This window comes from Molossus molossus, unplaced genomic scaffold (genome assembly GCF_014108415.1).
Source record: "Molossus molossus isolate mMolMol1 unplaced genomic scaffold, mMolMol1.p scaffold_m16_p_17, whole genome shotgun sequence".
Lineage (NCBI taxonomy): Eukaryota > Metazoa > Chordata > Mammalia > Chiroptera > Molossidae > Molossus > Molossus molossus.
This window is the reverse complement of record NW_023425352.1, coordinates 61,901,554-61,914,225: the sequence shown is the minus strand read 5'-3', so window position 1 is coordinate 61,914,225 and position 12,672 is coordinate 61,901,554.

Here is a 12,672-nt window from a genome sequence, read left to right as displayed (position 1 = left end):
ATAGGCTACTGAATTCTGTTTTCTTGGTTTACATTTGGCAAACAACTAATCCACAACAAGAATAATGTCTTTATTCCTTTAGTTCATTAAGAAAAATAAAATTGTAAAGAAATTTATGAAGAAAATAAAATGGCAATGATAATTACCTAAAATGTATAATTCACTGTTTAAAGCCTTGATTTGGGCTGTGAATGCTCTTATTCGTCAGTTCTTCATTTAGCATTTAATTTTCCCAACATTCATCTTTAATTAAACATTTAAGTATCTACTGTTCTGAGTCAATGTATTGGGAGCTATGGTAAATAGCATGATTTTAGCCATCTAGGAGCTTAGGGAGCTTAGAGGGTAGAAACCAAGATGGTATATAAATCAGAAATTGACATATGATATAATAACTACGATACCAGTCACTCATCCATGCTTTATTCATTCATTTATTTATTCAGTGCTTTAATTAATATTTTGGAATTTATACTATATATTACATATTCACAATACAAGGACAAATAAGACTCAGTTTATAATAACAAGTAAGAGTCTATAGGGAAATATAGGCACAAGAATAAAAAATAAAATGATGTATACAATAATAGAGATATGCACAAGGTATTATGGGTAAAAAAGGAAGGGAAACTTATCTTTTAGGGAAAGGGTCAGGAAAAATATTCTTAATTGTGCCTGAGGGAAGAGAAAGAAGAAGAACCAGCAACGCCTTCACAGACAAAGATCCACATTAAATGTGGGTCTTTATCGAAGATGAGAAATAAATCTTTCCTGTTCATTAAACATATAATTTTTTTGAGAATTTATAATGTGTTCAGCATTGCCTTTACCCTCCATGTGGTACTCTAAGAAAGGGAACAGCATGCATAGAAGGACAAAAGAATGTTAACACTTGGCCTGTTAGGATGCCCTTGAGCTCTGAAGCATGACTGAGAAGAGTTAGATCTTGCCTGTAGATAGAACAGGGCACAGTATTGGTAACTACTGTGCATTTGCACTTTGGTATGATGACTCTGTTTAGAGGGAGGTAAAACTGGAGACATGTCCACTATAAAAAGTGTGTTGTAATATCCAGAAAGAAGATAATGAAGATGTGAAATAAGACAGTATCAACTAGAAAACATTAATTCAACAACTATTTATTATAGGTCTATTTTTTAGTCATTGTGTTAGTCATTTTAGAAGAATCAGATATATAAGTGTGTGTATGTGCACATATATACACATTTTTATAGTTAAAGCATCACTGTTACAGTTATATAATTAGATATATGTCTGGCCTTGCTACAGTAACCAGTTAATTGTGGCTTGGCTTCAGGCTTTAGTTCTGCTCCATATGTCTTCTCATTCTAGGTCCGAGGCTGAAGTAGTAGTCCCTGTGATCTGCTATGAAAATGCAGAGGTGAAGTGATAGTTCTCAATTCTCACTGTCATACTCCAAACATGCTAAATACAACCTTCCTTTAGTGTCACATCCATTTCTGTTGTACCCTTCTCCACATCTTGTCCACAAAAAAAAAGGAAGCATGAAAGCTGGCAGAACCTCATAATGCCCGTGAAGCTTCTCTTTGGATATGAGGTGCACTACATCTACTCACATTCCATTGGCTGGGCAGTCACCCACATGTGTGTATGTGTGAATGACACAGCAGTGATAATCAAAACTCATACCATCTGGTATGGCATAGGTATTACCAATGACAATGGATGCACTAGAGTGAAGTCCTAATGGTCCTTTGCTGTGACATCTGTTATTAGTTGCTGATGTGTGTGAAATACTGGGGGATTCAGAGCAGAGACTGGAAGACCTAGGGTGCTGGGGGACTCAGGGCTGTGGATATTTTCCAATTAGGAGAAAGGGATTAGGTGTTTCAACTATCATTTAAGCCACATTGGTATACACTGAATAACTATCAGCCTTACAAGTCAGTCTCTCTCTCTCTCTCTCTCTTTTTCTCTCTCTCTCTCTCTCTCGTGTGTATTTGTGTGTAGGCAGTGTTCTGGTATTATTCCTGATTTCTGGCTTGAGTGATGACTAAGTGAGGTGATATAGAATAGAAAAGAGACAATGCAAGAAAAACTGATTAGGAGAAAGATAATATATTATATTTGTTTACTTATTAAGTATATATGTATGAACTATCAGGAGTGAGGAATGTCTGGCCCACCAACCACAGGCCCTCAAAATCAATACATGCTAACATCACACACCTCACCAAATTAGCCTGACCAAATATAGCAGGCTGATTTTTTGTTGTTGTTGTTCAGATAATGGGAGGGAAGGAGAGAGAGACAGAAACATCGACGTGAAAGGGACACATCGAGTGTTCGCCACCCATATGACCCAACCAGGGCCGGGGAAAAACTGCAACCGAAGTAGGTGCCCTTAGCGGGAACCGAACCCAGGTCTCTCTGGACTGCAGGCCGATGCTCTAACCACTGAGTCAAACCGGCCAGGGCAGCAGGCTGATTTTTAAGTTAATAATTTTGTGTGGCCTGTGAATGTTATAAATATCAAAATGGAACCTTGGCAGGAAAAAGGTTCCTCACCCCTGGTTGCTGTCTAGTTGTGGATCAGAGTTAGAGGAGAGTGAGTTCTAGCTGACATACAGTGAGCACTGCACAACTGTCAGGATCCAGACCAAGGCAGAAAATGCACAGGGCATAAAAGAAAGATTTATATATTTGCACAAATTAAAATATGCAGTTTATGAATATCAAATATTTAACAAACCCTATAATAGAAGCCAAACATCATTTTAAGAATATACACTGTGGGACAAAAGTAAGTTTACAGTTGTGAGTGCATGATACATGATTTATCCTAGTATTTTTATTTATTAATTATGGCATTATTTTCCATATGAACTGTAAACCTACTTTTGCCCCACATTGTATTTTACATGGAATGCAAATTATTTTAATATATAAAGAACATACACTCTAATAAACAAAACACCATCAACCCAACATGAAAATCGGTGAATATAAACAAATATGAATAGTTTATAAATTTATAGGATGATCCCAACTCTTATAATTACATTAATATGACTTTAAAAATATTTTACTTATCAAAATGACAAATATAAATATATTTCCAAATAAACAGTGCTAAAAAGGATAGAAGGAAATGCATATCCCTCTATGCTGCTGTTGGAAGTGTTAATTGGGGCAACTTCTTTGGAAACCAATTTATTAATATATATCAAATAATAAGTAAAATAATTCAATGAGAAGAATATGTCCTAATTTTTTGCAGATAAAAAGTGTACATATATGGAGACTTACAAACACATGCATATTTTCTGATATATTCAATAAACCTTTTTTTTTGTGGTTTTTTGGAAAGAGACTTAGGATAGTGGTGAAAGTGAGAGAGTCCTTTTACACTGTCATACAACATTTTGATATTTTATCAAATCCTTATGTCTTTTAAAGTATTTTTAAGGAAAAGTTTACATGAATGAATGCATATAAATATTTTATAAAACAGTGCTTATTTATGGACACTTACACATAGAAAATAATCATACAATTTATAAAAACATTTCAGAAACATCACTAAAATCAAGCAGTGTACAAAACGTTTTTAATGGTTTATAGTCATAGCTATTTAGAGACAAGTAAATATGATTTGCAAGCTACCTGAATGAAAATCCTCACTCTATTTTCAGCACCCTGCAATTCTAATAATAGCCCCCTGAACTGTTTTTTCTTTCTACCCTTAAAAAGAAGCTGCACAACTTTCACTAGGCACCTTGGTTATTTGGAAAAATATGGTGTAAGTACTTCCCAAAACAGATCCATTTTGTTTAAAGTATGCTCTAATAAAATCTTAGAAATGAGTGCCCAGTAAAGCTTAACAGAATTCAGCTTCTGCCTGCCTTGCAGCTAGCTGCACAAGACAACCGAGCTGGTCTACTCAGTGTTCTCCTTTGGAACACTGTTGTAGCTACAAGGCTATACTCTTGGGTACAAGCTGTGGACATGAAATTGAAACAAGCTAGATGACCTACGAGACCCAGCTCCACAAAACATTGGCATTGACTAAAATTAATCTATTTTCTGAGCTTGTTGCTATCAGGGTTGCCAAGGAACTCCTTGCAATCTTTTAGCCTAAAAAAGAAAGAAAGAAATAAGAAATCTGAACCTATGTTTCTAAAGTAGTTTCTAAAGTGAATCTGATTCTAGAATAGCTTCTCCTCATTCTTTTTAGCGTGGAGTTCTCATAATCATTCTATTTTGCATCATTACATGCAGTTGAAATATCAACCTGGATACTGGATTCAGTAGGTAGAGAAATGTTTGTGCTTAAAGCACTGTGTAATTAGAAATTCCTATTTTACATGGGCATGCCATGAAGGATGGGCTTAATTCATCTATACAGTGGTGTTCTGACCACCTTGTACTCACCTCACTGGTAGAACAATTCCATACCCTAAATTGTACAAGGTGGTCAAACATATGATACCCAACACTGGACCGATGATTCTGGCAGCAGTTTTCAGTCCCATGTCCTCACAGCCCAGGAGAACACATTGTCACATGGACTAGAAAGGCTTATGAGAAGCAGGCTTTGTAGTAGTAACACAAGGATAAGATACCCCTGAATTCCAAAGGGAGGATGTGATTGACTTGAGTAATTTGATGGATTGGCAGGGAGGTAACACCTACTAGGTTGCTGAGGAACCACTGAGGACCATGTAGGGTGCAACTAGTCTGGCTGATTGGGGCAACTAACAGGTTGGGGAGCACTTTCCATTGGGTCGAGTATATATGGTGACCACAAGGAAACATGCAGCAAGGCCTTTGGGACCCTGTGAGGTTCAGGCATGTCGAAGCAGCACTTGAAAATTTAGATCTTATGGTATAAATGTTTATAATAATAATTTTCTACCACACAAAGTCTGAGGGAAAGCAATAAAATAGTTATGTGAAAATACTTAGTAAAATGAAACACATTTTAAGGTATTTGGTTATTCATGGAAACCTTATTAGAAAAACTTCACATTTTAATTCTTAGTTTATATTTATGATTCCTCATTGACCTAATAATTTGTTAATAAGAAGTATAAAATATACTTCTTCTTTACCTTTTCTACTCTCTTGGCCATATATGAAGAAGGCGGCACATGTAACATTGCTATGTATAATAGTTATTCTCCACGGGACTGAATGGAAAAAGCACCGTGTGTGTTGTGTGAGTGTATTATAAAAAGAGAACTGGATCAAGGGAGTCAAGACGGTGATGGCCTAAAATGTCCAAGATTTCCCAAAACCACTTTCTGTCTCAGTAATTTGATGGAAGGATTCACAAAACTCAAAAGGGCCATTATACAATGGTTATGAGTTAACACCAAAAGGACACTGACTAAAATCAGCCAGGGGAAGGAGAACACAAGGCAGGGACTCAGAGTTACCTGGTATGGCCTCCTACTTGTCCTCTCCCTATGGACTTGAGTGAATGGCACCTATTTCTCCAGCCACAACATCAGAAAATACATGTAGAGTATTGCCAACTACAGCTTTTGTATCCAAAGTTTTTATAAAGGTTTGATCATATATACGTGGATGACCACCTGCGTGGCCAATTTTAGTTTCCAACCCTTTCAGAGGTTGGGCTAATAAGTGTTCCCAGGTTTTCACCATAAATCATATTATTAACATTACAATTTGCATGTTCCGAAGTCCCCAGATAAACAAAGCCACTCTTGTTGGGCAAGGGAGATCCCATGGACTCAGAGGTTTCCTCCCAGGAGCCAAGGGCAGAGACTACACTTCTCTGGCAAGGTTAATTCTAGCCCCTGGCATTCTCTTTCTAGCTCTAATATTAATTCACCATCTTTGATAGTACTGGGTATGGGTTTCCTCACCCATAAAATAAGAAGTCTGGTCTAGATTAGTGGTTTTCATGCTTAATTTTAAGAATAGAACTGACTGAGATATTATTGTTTGGAGAAGTAGGAAGCTACTAGAATTCTGGCCCAATCAAAACAATTCAAAGAAATTTATGTAGTGGACTTTTACCTAAAGTTTAATAGGAAGAAAATGTTCTTCTAATCACTTAGAAGTACAAATACCTGGAAATATATTGTGTTCAAAATTCTTTCCAAGTCTACTGTGGAAGGTTAATGTGGTTTTAAGAAAAGACAACCTGCTGTTACATAATTATTTGGAATCTATGCATTTTAATATAATAGTAGAAAATATAAATATATTTCCAATTCTGAAGTAATTATGGCCATTTCTAATTTCTTCTAGAGCTATATATGATTATCTATAATATTGATAATAACATTGATTGGTGGTAGTTTATGTAACATAAATTGTTCTAAGTTCTCTATAGATATTATCTTGAACCCTATTATATAAGTGCCATTTTTCTATTTTACAGATGAGTATTTGGTTTTTAAGTAGATGCATATATGCATAACCAATGGACACAGGAAATAATGTGGGGAAGGAAGAAGGGGGGTGGGAGTAGGGAGGAGGGGGGCCAATGTGGGAAAAAGGAGGAGACATCTGTAATACTTTCAACAATAAAGATAAAAAATAAAATAAAATGTTTCAACAGAAAAAAATATTAGTATTGACTGTTTCTGTAAGAGAAACATAATATCCTAGTAAATTGTTAGAAACAATAAAATAAATTTTAACTGGATACTTTGGAATTGAGTAAAGAATAAGAAGACAGAACAGAATTGAAATACCTGTAAAAACCTCATTCATGAAACTATTTTAGTGGAGAAGTTGAAGCTAGGCCCTTCCTCTATCAGCTCTTGAGTTCTTTGCAATTCAGATAACTTAAAACCTTAAGATGTGTTATTTGTAAACTGAGAAGATTCTGACATATTTCTGTTAATCGAATTTCAAGCTACATTTCCAAGATTAAACAGATGACAAATTATTTGATTCGAATTTTGAAAGATATCCTAAGGATGTTTAGGTTGGAAATTCATTGACTTGGGTGTTCGTTTCAGCTCTAAAACTCATGAATTCTGTGACTGGGTGTAACATGAAAACCCTTTCATCAATCGTTCGAGTGTCTAATGAGGGGTACAGCAGAGTACCCTGGTTTCTGCAGTGCTTGAGGTTGGTTGCTTGGTCTTTTATAATCTAGCTAAGTGTTAGACATTTACAACTCAAAAAACAATCCCAGGATAGATTTTTTTTCTTATTTTGTGAGAAATTATCTTAATCACTTGTCAGTAATTGCTTCACACAGGCAGCTGGGCAGGTTCAAGTTCTGCTAGAACTCTACTAGTCTGATTCTGTATATGTTACACCGTGCTCATTTCTGCTTCTATCATAAAAATCAATTTGACTGTGTAAAGGACTCATCATTTGTTTTCCAACTAATTTGACCTTTAAGAACAACAAGCCACTTCTATCACGTTACCAGCTCTAAATGGTATATATTTGCTACTGCTGCCAGGGATGACTAAGAAACTAGACTGTGTGGTTCCAAGGCCATGTGATGCTACTGTGCGTATAATATGTGCCGAGACCTCATTTAGTCCTATGTTCTCAGAATCAATCAAATTTGGTCCAAAGCCAGCTGCAAGTCTGGAAGTAAGAACATGCGATGCCTGTGGCGTAACCTTATCTAGTGGCGCTATTACAGAAACATACTGATATCATCTTTTACAAAATGAATTACCTCATTGTAAAAAGATAAATTTTTTTATACAATTTCCCAAGATCTTCCTCAATTTTGTTTATAAGCAGATGGGATTGTACATATAAATAAAGTTATCAGTTAAGTTTTAATCTGCAAAGTGCAGCCCTCATTCCAAACCCTCAGCAATAAATAAAGTTTAATTTAAAACATGAGTGTAAAAATGGAGCAGGCTCAAGTAAGAAGAATGAAACTTTTTTATAATTAATTTATTTATTTTTGTTACAGATGTTTCTCCTCCCCCCCCCCCCCACTGATTTACACCCCCCCTCCCTTCCCGCCTGGTCACTAGTATTGTCGTTCATGTGCATTGTTCATGCATACATGCATATAAGGTCCCCCCTACCCCCTCTTCTGGATATTGTCAGTCAGTACCCCACTTCCACATCTCTGGGACTACCCATTCCTCAGACTGTCATGTTCATTATATTCCACAAATCAGTGAGATCATATGATACTTGTCTTTCTCTGTTGGGCTTGTTTTGCTTAGGATAATACTTTCCAGGTCCCTCCATGTTGTCTCAAAGGATAAAAGATCTTTCTTTCTTACAGCTGCATAGTACTCCATTGTGTATATGTACCACTTCTTTTTTATCCAATTTATCTACTGATGGACATTTGGACTGTTTCTAGATCTTAGCTATTATAAATAGTGCTGCTACGAACGTGGAGGTACATATTTTCTCTCTGATTGGTGTTTCAGGCATTTTAGGGTATATTCCTAGAAGTGGGATCACTGGGTCAAATGGAAGATCAATTTTTAATTTTCTGAGGTGACACCATATTGTTTTCCATAGTGGCTGCACCAGTCTGCATTCGCACCAGCAGTGTATTAGAGTCCCCTTTTCTCCACACCCTTGCCAACACTTGTTGTTTGATGATTTGTTGATGGTAGCCATTCTGACAGGTGTGAGGGGATACCTCCTTGTTTTAATTTGCAACTCTCTGATGATTAGTGATGTTGAGCATTTCTTTATATGTGTCTTGGCCATTTGTATATCCTGTTTGGAAAGGGGTCTACTTAGTTCCTCTGCCCATTTTTTAACTGGGTTCTTTGTCTTCCTTCTGTTGAGTTGTATAAGCACTCTATATATTTTGGAAATTAACCCCTTATCTATCATTGGCAATTATGCTCTCCCCTACAGTGGGTTGCCTTTCCGTTTTGATTATTGTACCTTTTGCTGTGCAGAACCTTTTGAGTTTGATGTAGTCCCATGTGTTCATTTTCTCCTTTGTTTGTTTCTGTTGCCTTAGGTGATGTATCAGTGAAAATTCCACTGTGTTTGATGTCTGAAATTTTGTTGCCTACATTTTCTTCTAGGATTTTTATGGATTCATGAGACACATTTAAGTATTTTATCCATTTTGAGTTTATTCTTGTGTATGGTATAAGTTGATGGCCTAGTTTCATTTTTTTGCATGTAGCTGTCCAATTTTCCCAACACCATTCATTAAAAAGGCTGTCTTTACTCCACTGTATGCTCTTGTCCCCTTGGTCAAATATTAATGGAGCATATTGCCTTGGGTCCATTTGTGGTTCTCTGTTCTGTTCCATTGATCCATCTGCCTGTTCTTGTGCCAGTACCAGGCTGTTTTGATTACAGTGGGTTTGTAGTATAACCTGAAATCTGGTAATGTGATCCCTCCTACTTTGTTCTTTTTTTTTTCCAGATTGCTGTGGCTATTCGAGGTCTTTTTTGGTTCCATATGAACTTTTGAAGTATTTGTTCTAGTTCTGTGAAGTATGCCGTTGGTATTCTGATGGGGATTGCATTGAATCTACAGATTGCTTTGGGTAGTATGGACATTTTAATGATGTTAATTCTTCCAATCCATGAACAGGGTATGTGCTTCCACTTTTTTTTATATCTTCCTCTATTTCTTTTTTCAATGACTTGTAGTTTTCTGTGAATAGGTCCTTTATTTCTTTGGTTAAATTTATTCCTAGGTATCTTAATTTTTTGCTGTGATGATAAATGGGATTTTTTTTTTTTTTAGTTTCTCTTTCTGTGAGTTCATCATTGGTGTATAAGAATGCCATCGATTTCTTGACATTCATTTTGTATCCTGCTACTTTGCCAAATTCATTTATTAAGTCTAGTAAATTTTCGATGGAGTCTTTGGGGTTTTCTATGTATGGTATCATGTCATCTGCGAATAATGACAGTTTCACTTCCTCCTTTCCAATTTGGATCCCTTTTATTTTTTCTTCCTGTCTGATTGGCTAAGTCTTCCTGTGGCTAAGACTTCCAGTACTATGTTAAATAAGAGTGGCGAAAGTGAGCATCCTTGTCTTGGTCCTGTGCTTAAGGGAAATGCTTTTAGTTTTTGCCCATTGAGTATGATGTTGGCTGTAGGTCTTCTATATATGGTCTTTATTATGTCGAGATATGATCCCTCTATTCCCAGATTGCTGAGCGTTTTTATCAGAAATGGGTGCTGGATTTTGTCGAATGCTTTTTCAGCGTCTGTTGATATGATCATATCATTTTTATCTTTCATTGTGTTTATGTGGTGTATCACATTTATTGATTCGTAAATATTGTGCCAGCCTTGCATCCCTGGGATGAATCCCACTTGGTCATGGTGAATAATTTTTTTGATGTATTGCTGGATTCGATTTGCTAGTATTTTGTTCAGTATTTTGGTATCTATGTTCATCAGGGATATTGGCCTGTAGTTTTCTTTCTTTGTAGTGTCTTTTTCTGGTTTTGGAATTAGAGGTATGATGGCCTCATGAAACAAGTTTGGAAGTCTTCTTTCTTCTTGCATTGTTTGGAATAGTTTGAGGAGAATTGGGTATTATTTCTTTTTTGAATGTTTGGTAATATTCCCCCAAGAAGCCGTCCGGGCCTGGGCTATTGTTTGCTGGAAGAGTCTTGATTACATCTTCAATTTCTTTTGCTGTTATTGGTCTGTTCAAATTTTCTATCTCTTCCCGGTTCAGTTTTGGGAGACTATGTGTTTCTAGAAATTTGTGCATTTCGCTTAGATTGTAAATTAGTTGCCGTATAATTGTTCATAATATTTGTTCACAATCCTTTGTATTTCTGTGGTGTCAGTTGTTATCTCTCCTCTTTCATTTCTGATTTTGTGTATTTGGGTTCTCTCTCTTTGTTTCTTGGTGAGTCTAGCTAAAGTTCCATCAATCTCGTTTATCTTTTCAAAGAACCAGCTCTTTGTTTCATTGATCCTTTGAATTGTTTTTTTGGTCTCCATGTCATTTATTTCTGCTCTGATCTTTACTATTTCCTTCCTTCTACTTGCTCTGGGGTTTTCTTTTTGTTTTCTTTCTAGTTCTTTAAGTTGTGAGGTTAGATAGTCCACTGGAATTTTTTTTGCTTCTTGAGGTAGGCCTGTAGTGCTATGAACTTCCCTCTCAGAACTGCTTTCGCTGCATCCCATAGATTTTCTGTTGTTTTGTGTTCATTTTCATTGGCTTCCAGGAATTTTTAAATTTCTTCCTTCATCTCCTTGGTAACTCATTTGTTGTTTAATAACATGCTATTTAGCCTCCATGTGTTCAAATGTCTTTGCATGTTCTTGTTGCAATTGATTTTTAGTTTCATGCCATTGTGATCTGAGAAGCTGCTTGACATGATTTCAATCTTCTTGAACTTGTAGAGGCTTATTTTGTGCCCTAACATGTGGTCAATCTTTGAGTATGTCCCATGTGCACTTGAGAAGAATGTGAATTCTGCAGTTTTGGGATGTAATTCTCTGTAGATATCTGTGAAATACATTTGATGTAGCACTTCATTTAGAGTCTGTGTTTCCTTATTAATTTTTTGTCTAGATGATCTATCCAGTGATGTCAGCGGGGTATTGAAGTCCCCTGCTATGATTGTATTGCTGTTATTTCTCCTTTGACGTCCTCCAGATTTTTAATATATGTTTGTGATCGTATATTGGGTCCATATATGTTTACTAAAGACATATCTTCCTGTTGGATAGATCCTTTCAATATTATGTCGTGGCCTTCTTTGTCTCTGGTTATGGCCTTCATTTTGTAATCCACTTTATCAGATATTGCTACCCCAGCTTTCTTTGCTTTTCGTTTGCTTGAAAGATTTTTTTCCATCCCTTCACTTTCAACCTATGTGAGTCTTTTGTTTTGAGGTGGGTCTCTTGTCAACAACATATATGTGAATCATGCTTTCTTATCCAGTCAGCTACTCTGTGTCTTTTTATCAGAGCATTCAAACCATTCACATTTAAGGTGATAATTGATATGTACTTATTTATTGCGATTTTTGTTTAGTGTGGTTCTATTTTTCTTCCTATTTCTTCTACTAATTACAGCGGTCCTTTTAGCATATCTTGCAGTGCTAGTTTGATGTTAATATATTCCCTTAGCTTTTTTTGGTCTGGGACGCTCTTTATTTGACCATCTATTTTGAATGATAGCCTTGCTGTACAGAGTAGTCTTGGATTCAGATCCTTGTTTTTCATGACCTTGATTACTTCATGCCACTCCCTTCTGGCCTGTAGTGTTTCTGTTGAGAAGTCAGCTGAGAGGCTTATGGGGGTTCCTTTGCAGGTGACCTGTTGCTTATCTCTTTCTGCCTTTAGGATTCTCTCTTTGTCATCAATTTTTGGCATTTTAATTAGTATGTGTCTTGGTGTGGACCTGTTTGTGTTCTTCTCACTTGGGGCTCTCTGTGCTTCTTGACGTGCATGCCTTCTTCCTTCACCAGGGTAACCAATAAGTTCCAGTAAGTTATTCCACATTAGCAAAAAGTTCAGTATGTTCTCCCAGCTGTATTATAAAAAGCTTATATTTCAGCTAAAACCACCACAGTAATTAACATGCATAGTACATTTGGCTTTCATTTTTAATCAGTGAGATTTTCAACCAACCTAAAGTAAAACAAACCAATTGGGAAGACCTCTGGGTAAAGAGAATCTCAGAAACTGGCAAGTAAAAATGTGGACCCTTCACATTGTCATGGTTTCTAGTAGTTCTCACAATGAGCTATTATCAGTTA